The 13675-nt window shown below is 40.1% G+C and overlaps 1 protein-coding gene across 5 annotated transcripts in view; it reads left to right on the top strand.

The window, feature by feature from the left end:
• The window catches only part of FAM110B (family with sequence similarity 110 member B), a 166476-nt gene that overhangs the window by 79338 nt on the left and 73463 nt on the right, over positions 1-13675 (top strand). The window contains exon 1 of one of the 5 annotated variants that reach the window (XM_074985777.1): positions 9369-9483. The exons of 1 other annotated variant lie outside the window; for it this stretch is intronic. The gene's annotated coding sequence lies outside the window, so the exon portion shown is untranslated. Of the gene's footprint in view, positions 1-9368; positions 9523-13675 lie in introns of those variants that run through there. 3 more of the 5 variants (XM_074985774.1, XM_074985778.1, XM_074985776.1) reach the window with 3 other exon arrangements.

The raw sequence follows: 13675 nt of genomic DNA, 5'->3' as shown, positions 1-13675 counted from the left end.
TTTTAGAAATGTTCTTTTACTCTCCTTATAACTAAGTTCTAGGCCCATGGTGGAGACTCCCCATGTGTTTTACTTTGTGACTCTTCCATCTAGTCATGAGGCTTGCAACACGGATATTGTTGTAATAATAAAAGTTCTCTCTCTCTCTTTTTATTAACCTGGTATTGGTTAATGTTTGTGTCCTGGTTTTTTACTTTTGGGGCTGAGATTTCCCAAGTAGCCTCTCCCTGGTTTCCTTATTATTACTTGGGTGGTGGCAGCAAATTTTATCCCCAAATTCTAAGGGTTTTTAGGATTTTGGGAGGGGAGTTTATTCCAAAACCTGCTAGATAAGGTTTTGGAGGTACTTTTGCTGGCCCCCACTTCTGCATTTATCTTGCTAGAGTGGGGAAGGAGCCATGACAGTGCTATTGATGTTTCAATGGTGCTGAGACTCCTGCACAGCCATCTCACTTTTGATGACTGATGCTTATCCCAGGCCTGTGCCCCTTTGTGATTCCCCACAAAAAGACATTCCTCTGCTTGCCTGCAGGTCCTAATATATTAGCTGTTCCCAGAGAACACCTAAAATAAAACAAAATGGTAGGGGTACAGGCCTCCCTTATAGTCCTCTACCCAGTGGTAAGTAGGAGCATGTGAGAGACCCTAGTGGAATTCTCCCCTCTGCCAGTTGTGCAGAAAAGATTTGAAGCTGTGTATCCCATTGTTCAGGAGAATGCCCTAATCACCTGTGGACTGCAGGGTATTCCAGGGCAGGTCTTTTTTGGTGTATCTTGTTGAAGCTGTTTCACTGTGGATAAATAATTAAATATGCATTAGGCCAGAGAGAGAGAAATAACTATATTGTGTAGTAGTTAGTGTATGCTCCTGAGAGGGAGAATTTAGGTGTGCACAAGCATTTCTTGTAAGAAATAGCTTAGGCACCAAACTCCAGGAGAGGATTCACAACAAGGTAGCAATAAATACCTTCATCCAGCCTGGACTTAGGCACCTAAGTGCCTGAAGGGGGAACGTTAAAGCCCCACCACTCTCCTCAGCATCTGCTGTTGGCTACCTTAGGTGACTCCCTGCTCAATGTGCTAGCTTTTGTGAAGCCCCTCTTATGAACCAGTCTTTCCCATGTGTTGTACTGGAAGTCTGGACACCTAACTCAGGACTGTAGAATCTACTAAGTTGTTAGGCACTGCAACTCTGCATTGCATAAGTCTCTTTGCAGATTTAGTCCTTAGTGTTTGGAGTAGCACAAGGCCCATTCACCCCCTAACTCTTCAGCTTTGTTAGTATTGGCGTGGCAGAGATGGTTGGCGAGGGGAGGAAGGAAATGTCCAGGCATAGTCCCTCATAAATTTCACCAAATATTTGGTGGAGATGAAAGACAAATTTTTATCTTGAAAGACAAGGTGGCCTCCACGTAGCTAAGACTTCACTGTGTGCAAATTTTGATCTTGTTCTTTATTTAGACCCTGATATGAAGCAGAGATCTGATTACTTAAATTATACCTTTCAAATTATATGCGGAGAAAACGGGGGCACTTGTCAGTGGTGGTTGGGTCTCCACCTTAAGTTTCAAATAAGAGGGTTTTATCTTTTTTTAAAGTCATCAATTTTGTATCTTGTATCTTTGCTTGTTGTGCTAGATCAATACAGTCAGATGCAAACTCATGAACAGAAACTGGCATCCTGAAGTATTGTTATTTTACCATAATGGAATGTGATCCTTCAGATTAACAGAGGGAAAAGAGATTTAAATTCATTTAAACATCCAACATTTCAATATAAAAAAGAGGGAGCTGGGTGAGGGCAGGAGAAGGAAAAGTTGCATTTCCTTCTCTGGTGGCTAAAATCTCAAGTGACTGAGAAGAATCCTTGCTTTAGTGCCACAAGATGTGTGAGAAAAGCAGTATTAAATATGAGGGTGAATTGTATGTATTAAAGAATTTTTTATATATTTCATTTCAATGCACGATCTTTCTGGCAAGTTAGATGCACAAATATTTTTACATCCACTGCCAGACCTTATGTTCTGAAACATCCAATAGGGCTATTGGATATTTGTACACTGATATGCCTGTTTAAGGTATTAAAGGTTGAACCTCTCTGATTCAGCACTCTCTCTTCCAGCAACATCCATAATCCAGCATGATTTTATCCAGCAGGACGACCACTTACCATGGGTGTGGCTAAGTTTCCAGCAGTCCCACGAAGTTTGTTTGTAGTCGCCAGTCCTGGCTCTCAGTGCTCTGGGTTGTTGTTTAGGTATAATTTACTCCTAAATGTCTTTTCAGATCCCAGTAAACAGTAGAAGTATTGGTAATGCTGCTAGGCAATACTGACTTTCCATAGTCCCACAAATTCTGTTGTCCAGCACCAGTCAGGTCCTGAGGGTGCCAAACTTAGGCTTCATCTACACTACGAGGTAAATTTAGCTCGATATTACCACGTGACTGTCTTCACTGTAAATACTATTAGCTTGATTTAGGGAGCACTAATATAAAGATTACAATTTTGTCGGTACCTGATGGGTATAGCATCAAGCTCGAATTCAAGGGGGGAGACACTCAGTGGATGTCCAGTTGAGAAACAGCCTGTGCACAGAAGCCTTATAGTGCACCAGAAGGCCAAAAACCCTCCCCTCATCAACTCTTTTTTCAAAAACTTTCCTATCGTCTCTTGCTTCAAGCTTTTCAGGATCCCTGTATTATTTTCAGGGACCAGATGCAATCACAGGAGGGGGAACACTCAGTGGACAGCCGGTTGAGAATTCAGTTACAGAAGAAAGACATTTCTGTAACCTCCTACTTTTTCTTTCTTCCAAGAGGAAAAATGTAAGTATGCTGAACACAGTAGAGGAATGAGGACAATGCAATGCGGGAAGATGATGTCAAAGACCACGAGAAAGGTTCCCACAGTCCACTACTGCAATAGTTGATGTTTGCCAATTGAGCGTGGTAGCAATAAGTCAACTTCATGAGGAATACATGGGGAGGTGAGGATAGTCAAAATCAAATTTATAAATTCCACAATTACAAAATCGATATTAATAAATTTGATTTTATATCATAGCGTAGACACAGCCTTTGAGAGTTTCAACCTGTACTTAACTTAATTTACCTTTGACCTGCATGAGAATGGATTTGATTAATTTTCCAGAGATGCTATAAAATTGGTATTTTTGGATGAGGTGGGAGGCAAGCTATATCATGAGCGGTTGCTTTGGGGATTGTACATGGCAGTTCAGCTGACACATTCAAAACTGTTCAAATTTTAAATGGAATATCATTTTTAGTTTTTTTAAGTGTCAGGGTTGTGAGGTTGTTGCTATAGACTACAAATATATGCAGTGCTAGATTTTCTTCATTAGAAACTTCCAAGATAATTTCTCCCCAAGCCTTTTACAATGTTTAGCAGCTTGTGTAGGATATCAGCTCCAGTTTGCAACAACAGATTGCTGGTATTGGTCCAGTATATAGTAAGTGCATTTTATGAATGCAGGTTTCACTGGATATTACGCTTCTTAAATTTTACTTTAGATTTTCAAATGCTACTTGTAAACATGTGATGGTTACTCTTCTTTTGCATAGGACAGTACCCGGTCATATGGAGTGAAAATAAGTTGACTGAAAGGGTGGTGAATTGAGATGTTTCTATACATAAACAGTATATACATTTTCAAGATGTTGCGTTGAAAGGTTGAAGTAAACCAGTTATTTTAATGAATAGTTTGCTCAGATTGATGCATTCATTAGCCTTCTAAAAGTGAAATGAGCTAAGCTATTTCATTGGTATTTGTTCATAACAAAATATTTAAAACTTCTTGCAATTACTGGGCTTTAAGGGAAAAAAGTCTAATTCTCCCTTCTGTTCACATTGGTTTACATGATAAGCCACTCTGCAGGAAGAAGCTCATATGTTGTTTTCTTAGTGTGACTGGAAAACTCTTTGACCTTACATAGTTTACTTTTGGTAGTTTTTCCTGTGTATGAGGCATCTTCCAGATTACATATAACCCCCAAGTGATAAAAAAGCAGTCAGGTAGCACTTTAAAGACTAACAAAATAGTTTATTAGGCGACGAGCTTTTGTGGGACAGACCCACTTCTTCACATCTGAAGGATTCAGAAGGATCTGAAGAAGTTGGTCTGTCCTGCGAAAGCTCATCACCTAATAAATTATTTTGTTGGTCTTTAAGGTGCTACATGCCTGCTATTTTGTTTTGATAGAATACAGACCAACACAGCTATCTCTCTGTCACTAGTCCACAAGTGATAGGTTTGTTTGGTTTTTTTTGTCTTTTATGATTTTATAAATGGAAAAACCCCTCCACATTCTGCATACTCCTACTTGTCACCTACTTCCTCACACTGGAGCCCATATGGGGCATTATCAAACAATCACCAATCATACTTGATCCAAATCTGCACCCTGAAAGCAGTCTTTTCCAACCCCCTTTGCTGGCATTCAAACAACTTCCCAACTTCATGGAGCTCTGTCAGCAGAAGCAAGGTCCCTTTGCAGCAGGACACACCAACTGCTAACAACACCAGACCTTTCCATAACAGGTTTACAACTTGAAGACGTAGCTCTACTGGGAGGGATCGCTCAGTGGCTTGAGCATTGGCCTGCTAACTCCAGGGTTGAGAGTTCAGTCCTTGAGGGGGCCATTTAGGAATCTGGGGCAAATAGATCGAAAAAGGGATGGTACTTGGTCCTAGTAAGAGGGTAGGGGACTGGACTTGATGGTCTCCTGAGGTCCCTTCCAGCTCCCTGAGATGTGATGTGTGTATGATGGTCATTGCTTTCCCAACATACTTTCTCTGTCACTGGGTCCTGCACGTGTTGTGAAAAGCATATGGTACATTTCGTGCAGATTAGCAAATGTCCCAACAACTAATTAAATTAAACTAATTTATAACTGCTCTCAAGTGAACTCACACACAAAAATAAAATAATAATAATAAAAAAGTATCATGCATGTGCAAACACCTTTCACAAAATGAACGTCTTAGTCTGTTCCTTCAAAAGATGAGCTTGAGAGCTTTAATGCATACACTAAAAATCATGGACTCAATAGACACTAGTTTTATATCTCATTACAACAGTTTGTAACTTTTAACCCTCCTTTGTCCTTTGACTATGGAAGCAATTATTATGAACTTCATCTTGATGTAATATTGGACAAGTTCTGAAGGACTGATTTCCAAAGGTACTGAACACCTTAACTTCTTGTCAGTTTCTGTTGGAATTGTGGATTCTCAACTACTCTCAGAATCAGATTCCTTCTTTCTGACTCCCATTCTCATCTTCAATATATAATCTACCTACCTGCCTTAGAACAGTGTTGTAAAACTTATTAATTTATACAGTTCTTTATTTACAGATCCGTAGGACATGCCTGTCCCTTTTTTGCACAAAAACCATGGGAATGTCTACACTTGCCAAAGACTTTTTATGGTGAAACTCAGAAGTTTCATCAGAAACAGAAAACAACCTCCACGAGAGGTGTACAGTCCTTACCCATAATACTTGAGCAGTGATGTACAAATGAAGATGTGTCCTTCCTGTTTACACAGCTTTTAGCCTCCAGAGGATATCTCTCAGTACCTACAGGTATGTCTATTACAGCAACCTTATTCCAAAATTAACTATTCAAAATAGCACTTTAGCTAAGGTAAGTGACCACTCTGGCCAGCAGCTCTACCTACTACGATGCCAGGTAAACAAGTATCTGCCCCCCCACACACACACACACCTCCCCAAAGCCCTGAGAACTTTGAAACTCCCCTTCCCGTTGTCTTGGCAAGTGCTTACTTATTATCTGTCTTATCAAGTGACAATGATAAGGAGCAAATTATACGTCCCCCTTCCTTGTAGCAATGCTAAGCTACTGGAGCTGATCGGTGTTGGGGGAGAGAAGTCTGTGCAGGTGACCAGGGATGACACCGCTTCCCATCCCACAAGACCTCCCCTTAAAATAGAGAGAGAGCTGCAGTGTAGGGTAGCTGCCCTCAGTGCTCTGCTCTCATCAGCAGTGGGTGTGCCTCACAGGTGAATGAAAATTGGTTCCTATGGAAGTGAGGACCCTAACCAGTGCTTTTCTTTTGACAGTGTCCTGTCACCAGTGAAACTGACAGTGCAAAAACTCAGAGACTGTAGACATAGCCTAAAACACAAGAATAATAGGGATATTTTTATCTGAGAGGAAGGATTTTTTAAATTAACATTGCAAATACCTACTTGAGGATATACATTCTTGCTTTTATAGCTGATTTTTATTCATCTCATTTTTGTTTGGTTGGTTTTTGTTCATATCCCTTTCTGTTAGAACATTTTACATGTTGCAAACAAAAGTTGAAGCAAAAAATAATGGCTGCATCTACATTAGCACATACTTCTGAAATATTTTTTGAAAGGAAGGGGCTCTTTTGAAAGATCCCATGGAGCGTCTATACACAAAACATGTTCTTTGAAAGTACTTTCAAAAGAACATGGCGCTCCTTTCGACATTGCTCTTCCACTCCATTTTCAGGAAAAGTGCCTTCTTTCGAAAGAGCAGTCCTCATGGGATCTGATTTATGTTCCCTGGCCTGTTCTTTCGAAAGAGCGGAAGTTGTATGGATGCTCTCTTTCAAAAGAGCAGCTCACTCTTTTGATCCACTTTTTTGAGTATGGACGCACTCTTTTGAAAGAAGTTCTTTTGGAAGAGATCTTCCAAAAGGGCTTCTTTTGAAGGATCGCTGTAGTGTAGACGTAGCCAGTATGTCATGCTGCCTGCATTAACTTTTTTAATTCCTAGCCAGATGCAGCTTTGAACATGTATTATTTTAGAAATTGAATCTAATATGTGTACAACACAGCACTATTATTAACAGATTTTAAAAGCTGTGGTTTAGTTATTTTCAAATTGCCAGTAAACTTGGACAACTTGTGAGAGTATATGGATATTTTGTGTGGGAGACGTTCATTAAGTAACAAATTTCAGTTTTTACTACTAGGTAAAAGTGATTTATCAGAAACACATGCAGACATTTAATACCATACAGTAGGGGAGTGATTAATAACATGTGGTGTTAGTGATAAGAAAGTAAAGATTTAAGGAGAAAAATGCTGCTGTGGGCACATATCAATTCACTATGTAGTTGGGTTTAAGTCTGTGAGAGTACTGCCTGTATGTATTGTGTATATATGCATATGAATAGAAACATAGGGAAACATTTTCAACCTTGATTGTCTGAGGTTGGATATTTTCTCTATCTGGCTATTTATGTAAAAGTGCCCTTATTTTTAGTGCTAACCATCTCAACAAGCTGCAAGTTCTATGGGAGATGTGGATACTCAGCTTCTCTAAAGATCAGGTCATCGTAGTTAAGAGTGTATAAATTTAGATGCTTAATTTGAGATGTCCATGTTTGAAACCTTCAGCCACAATAGACTTCTAATTGCATAAGAGAACCATATCAACCCTGAAAACCAGAACACATCCTTGCCGATCACAGAAATTACTTGACCACAAGTCAGGCTGCTGCCCAGGACAGATGTGGCTTCCCAGTCCCCAGAGTGGCAGAGAGTTGGGAACCAAGCAGCAGCCTGGCTCCCGGATCTCCTCTGCTTGCATAGCTGGGAAACTGAGTAGGACAGCAGCCCTAGTCAGTTTCCTGCCTCCAAGGAGTGGAGAGGAACCCAGAGCCAGGCTGCCCCTTGTTCCCGGCTCCCCTCCACTGGCTGTAGCCAGGAAACTGACCAAAGCTGCTGCGCTGCTCAGTTTCCTGGCTCCCCAAGGGGTGGGGAGCTGGGAGCCAGGCTGCTGCCTGGTTCCCAGTTCCCTGCCACTTGCAGGACCTGGAAACTGACCAGCTGGTCAGTTTCCCAGGTCCCGCAAGTGGCAGGAAGACAGAAACCAGGCTGCCCCCTGGTGGGCTGGTCAGTGTCCTGGCTCCTGCAAGCCCATAGGAGCCGGACACCTGGCTGCATCCTGGTTCCTGTCTCCCCTCAACTTGTGCAAAAATTTGAGTTACACAGGGGTTGCTGGATTTATTGTATACTGTCAAGAGTACTAAGGGAAGGTCTATACTATTGGGAAAACTTGATCTAAGCTACACAATTTGAGTCCCGTTAGTAACAACTAATAAAGTTTAGGTCTGTTTATCATGTAGTCCACACTGTGCTGGGTCAATGGGGGAAACTTTCCCATCAATTTCCCTTACTCGTCTTGTTCCAATGGAGTAACAGAGCTGAAGGGAGGGTGATTGGTGGTCACCTTAATAGGTCTTCACCAGAAATGTTACATCAACTCCTGGTGGATTGATTGCCACAACATTGATCCCAGCTGTTATGAAGACAAATGCTGAATGTGAGATAATTACACCTGTTGCTCATCATTGTACATCTGATAAGTATAAAATTGAAATAGTGATTTGCAGGACTTGTCAGCAATTTTAAAAATCAGTTACATACCTAAGCCTGTGTGTGATTTGTTTTAGAGCCTAGGTTAATTATTTTACACCACGCGGCTTGCATTTGCTACATGCATCTAAGATTTAATTGATTAAATTAACCATGCATGTGTGGAATATATTCATCGTGAGTAGTTTCCAGGTTGATTAGTAGTTTGTACAGTAGCAGCAGTTCACATGGTATTCCACTGTAGCCTGAGAGAAGATTGATTGCAGCTTCTTTTCCAGACATACGTAGAGGTCCCCAGTTCAGCAAGGTATTTATACACTGGTAATTTAAATCTCATAAGTAATTTCCTTGACATGGTAGGATTATTCATGTACCAAGCCTCATATGCTTAATTACCTGGCTGAACTGGGGTCTAAATTGTTATGTGAAAAACCCTGTAAGTAAAGCAGGCTGAGTTGTGTAATTCTGCAGTACGCTGGTAAAGCATACAACAGAATTAGAATTCAGACACACACAATAAACCGATATATTGTAATAAATCTTTTATTTTAATATATATAACTAATCAACTACATGTCTGATTTGGAAAACACACTATTAAATATTGCCTCTTTTTCAGAGTTCAGGAAAAACAGTCAAAACAGTTCATTGTGTGTGGTGGATTTTTAACTTTAAGCATTTAAATTTATAAATAAAACCAAATGTAAATATTGTGGTAAATGGTTTAATGTATTGAAATTTAGTTTTGCTCATGTGGTTTGCTTCAGTAGCACTGTGCTAGCAAACAGCTATAATTAGATTAGCAGCCTGCTAAACAGTGGTGACAGTATCTGAGCCTTAGAGAGCATGTGCTGGATTCTTCATGTGCCCTTCTCTGATTGGCTGCAGACGTTGCTGCTTGCCAGTTTGATAGGTTTCCACAGTAATCTTTATGCTGCATTACAGACATAGATACAGAGGTACTATGTTCATGTAACGGTGGAGATGCTCAGCTTGTAGCATTAAAAGAAAGCGCACAGATGAAAGGCATTGGTCTTTTGTTATAAAAAAATCAGTACTTAACGACTGCTAGCTGCAAGCAGAGGTCAGTGAAGGAGTTTCAATTCACGGTAATTACTTTCAGGTCTTTATCTATCCCATAAAACACAGTCATGCATGAAATGAATGCCGTTAATCATGCCATCTATTTAATTGTAGCTTGCTTTCATTAATATCGTGTACTCCAGTGGGATAGCCATCAGATTATGAAACATGTCATTACAGAGTAGCTTGAGCAGGGAAATAATATATATGTATATGGGAAAATTTGCTTTCATGTGAAACCTTGAGTCTGCATGTGAGCAATTTTATTAGTTCCCTTTTGTTATTGTAATGGCAATATTGCATCTATTTGGGTTTCTTTGCAGAACAATTGAATTAGAGGCATGTAGGACTTTCTTCACATGGACTTGAAAGTATTCTGAATAATGAGATGTTAAAAGGATAATTCTGACTGATGTATTTTAATTATCAGGGCAATAAGTATCCTTATGTTTGTTGCAGAGAGGCCAAGGAATGTGCTATTGTTGTTTCAGGAGAGACGCTAGTAGCTTTAGTATTTGAGTGGATTCGTTGTTTCACTCTTTGAATTCCCCATTAAGTATCTGGTAGGGAGGCCGCAAATTGGTATATTGCAGCATATCCTTTGCTGCACGCACAAATATTGTTCCCAAAGCTTTATTTGTAGTAAGGCTTGTCTTTAGCAATGAAAAGGAGTAACATCTATATGTCAATCTTTTCTTTTGTGATTCTGAGTCTTCCAAAATATTTTCCATAATTTGAGCACCATTTTATAATCTTTTAGATTTGTGATCTACATATTAATTAATATGAACTTTTCCTTACAAAAACAATACCAATTTAGAGGGTATGTTTCCCACTTAAGAAGGTATTTGAAAGAGTGACAAACAAGCAGCAGTGTAGTCATATCTTCTTATAAAGGTAGTTTAACTCCTAAAGCTGGCGGTTAAAACTTATTTAGTGATTTTGTCTATGTCAGACTGTAGAGCCTACATAAACCTGTGTGTTAAGTCACCATTCATTCATCTGGCTCTCTGCCACCATGCGTCTGATGTAACAGTAAATTGCTTCAGCTAGTATCAGAAAGGTATAAGAAACTTTAGATATGGTTGCTTTCTATGCCTTCTCTTCGCCTACCAATGAAGTTTTGTGTTAGTGCAGTCCAAAATGTTGCAAAGTAGGGTTGCTCACTTTTAAAATACTGAATCTGAAACAGTGTAATCCTGTAAGTAATGGCCCATGAAATTCCATCTTGTCACTCGCTTAACTTTCTACATAAATGGTATGCATACAATGTGTACAGGCATTTTCATAGTGTGGAGCACTTCAAAAACAAAGCTATTTTATCCAAATTAGTTCAAAAATCTTTGACAAACTAAAAATTTCAAATGCATACTGGCATTCTGATTTTAGCATAGGACAAAGTATTGCCAACAAAAATGGTTGTTATTAATGGCTATTATTGATACCATAAAGGGAGCTTAGTCACTGACCTCTTGTATGGTCTTCATTTTCCTGAGCTTTTCTGCTCTTGGGTGCTTTTATGGGTGCAGACTTTGAAAATATCCTTTCTGCATAGCAACAGGTAGGATCTGGACAGTGATGAATGGGAAGAATGTACAGGCAATATGTTCTTAGCATACAGCAGGATTTCTTTTCCCCCATCTCCTCTGAATTATTATCTAACTATACTTCTATCGGTTTTAAGTTAATCCATGTCCTGTACGTGCTGTAGAGGTTTCCTAATGCAATTATCTGGAATCTTTTTTTGTAACATGAGCCTCTCAAGGTGCGTCTGAAGATGCTGAGTAGTGGTCAAGGGAAGTTGGTAGGTAGAAATCCCTAGCTGAATAATGTGCTTAACAAAGCAGGACTGTGTTCATTAAAAAAAAGAAGACAGCTTACTGTTACATAAAGTGAAAATTAAATATATTCAGTGAACTCATATTGTATATCTGTAAAATAATGTCATCTTACCTAAAAACATGTAAAATATTCTTAAAAGAAAATTCATACCAGAACTGCATGTTATAGTTACTTCTACAGAGTTGTTGTTTTATCAGTAGTTATTTAGAGAGAAGTGGCTCTCTCTCCGTTAGGTGTGACTGATTTTTTTTTCTGCTGCAGCTAATGTTGAAAAGCATGAAACTAGCATTAATGACAATGTAACTTACAGTAATATTGTTTTATTATCAGTGAAAAATAAATTGTGTTTTTAGAGTTGAAGGCTTTGTTTTCAATTTGGAATGTGTTTTCTGTTTCAGCAAGAGTAGCAAATAAATTCAATTTAAAAAGTAATTTACAAAGATAACCTTTCTGCATTTACTCATCTAAGCTAAAACAAACTTTTTAAAAACATCTAAGTAGAATTTTACTACATTAAAGCTAGCCTGTATTTCAGCTGGTTTTCAACAAATAGTGAGTGGCAGGGGACTTAAAACTAAAACATGTTTTAAAACTGTACAGTGTTTGGAAATGTATGGATACACACATTAATTGTACTGTGAACTAAATATATCTGTTCTACCTCTGATACGTGGCTTTGTATACTGCCGTAGTTTTCATCATCTTGTATATACTCCCTACTAAATCTCACTTTACTGTGACATGAAAAATTGCTGATGTCCAGGAACAGAGTAAGAGTATAGAAGTGTGATATTCAGGGTAGTGTTCCAGCAGTTAGCATAGTGCAGATATTCAGTTACTTAAGAATAATTTATTGTAGCTAAAATACATTCTTGTGTGGTTTGCTATGGTTTTATCATCTTAGCTGTTTAGTAGGCATCCCATTACAATCCAGTGGCATCATAAATGGATTTCACTGACCAATATGTTCAAGATCAGTAATGGGCTGCTGACTTTTTTAGCCTATTATTGATTGTGCTTGCAAAAATTATATCCAGACTAAATCTGAGTACATACAGTAGGGAGTCTGACTGCCACTCACAAACAGTGTTACACTGCCTTACATTTATTAAGGTATTATGTCTTTTTACTGTTAAATATTTAAGTGAATTTTGCTGTACTTAAAATTATGCCAGATCTAAAGAGGAAAGATTATTCTTAGGGGTAATGCATTTTTGCAGTCTTCTAGCAATAAAAGAGATGGCATGAAAGCACTCATAGGGATTTAAGGTATTGCTTGAGTGTTTGTTCTGTGGGATTTGCACATGTGCCTCCTGATTTGTGAAGTTAAACAAGAGCAAACAAGAATGCCAGCACATAAATTTCTAGAATTGTCTTAAAACAAGTAAAGTGAGATTTTTGTGCCCCAAAGCATATTGTCACAATTGAAGGCAGCTATATCTCTATTTCCCCTCCATGGTACACCCACGTTTGGGCTTCCCTGCTCTTCAGCTATCCAGGGTGAGATTTACCTGACACCAACATATTTATGGCTCTGCATGGGGATAATGAAGCATTGTGCGTGGAGACAGGGTGTTGGTGCCAGGGGCATAGGGCTGGCCTGGGGCAATGATGTGTGAGGGTGGGGCAGTGAGAACATGCAGCATGAGGGCACTGTTTATAAACCAGCAGCTCCAGATGCACATAGGCCTACCTAGCCCTTTACTACCAGTGTGTCCCTTCACTTGGGGGCAAGCCTGCATCACTCCACAAGGCCCCACAAATGAAATGCTGTAGCCAGTACGCCCCAAGCGCCAGAGAGACTCCCACAGCTGCACAGTGCCCTGCAAACCCTCACCCACAAACCCCTGTGCCCAGTGCCCCTCTACACACAGTCCTGTCAGAACTGCACAACACCCCTTACAAGTCCCCCACTGCTCAGCCCCCGAACGCCCATAGACCTTTCTCCCACAGACTCTCTCCACCCAGTGCCACAAAGCACACAAACATTGACCAGCTCACCACCCAAACCACCGACAGACCCTCTTTTGCACCTTACCTCCTGGCTGATCTCACAGGTGTGGCTGGGAGGTGAGTGCTTCCACTGGGCAGAGCTTGCAGTGTTCAGTCATACTCGGCCAAGCCCCCAGTGCTTCACCACTAAGGTTGTTAAAATTTAACCGGTTAACTGGTAAACCTGACCCTAAAAGGATGGGGTCTTACCAGACCTGGATAAGTGGTGCGGGCTGGTGCAGGTCCCTGGCTGCCACGTGCAAGGAGGGCTGCTCAGCTCTGCAGTGCTGCCATGGTCGGGGTGCTGCAGACAGATCAGAGTAGCCCTGTCTGTGGTGGCCCCAGAGCGATGGGAGAGC

The sequence above is a fragment of the Carettochelys insculpta genome, chromosome 2 (assembly GCF_033958435.1).
Source record: "Carettochelys insculpta isolate YL-2023 chromosome 2, ASM3395843v1, whole genome shotgun sequence".
NCBI classification, from domain to species: Eukaryota; Metazoa; Chordata; order Testudines; family Carettochelyidae; genus Carettochelys; species Carettochelys insculpta.
This window is presented reverse-complemented; position numbering and strand designations above follow the sequence as displayed.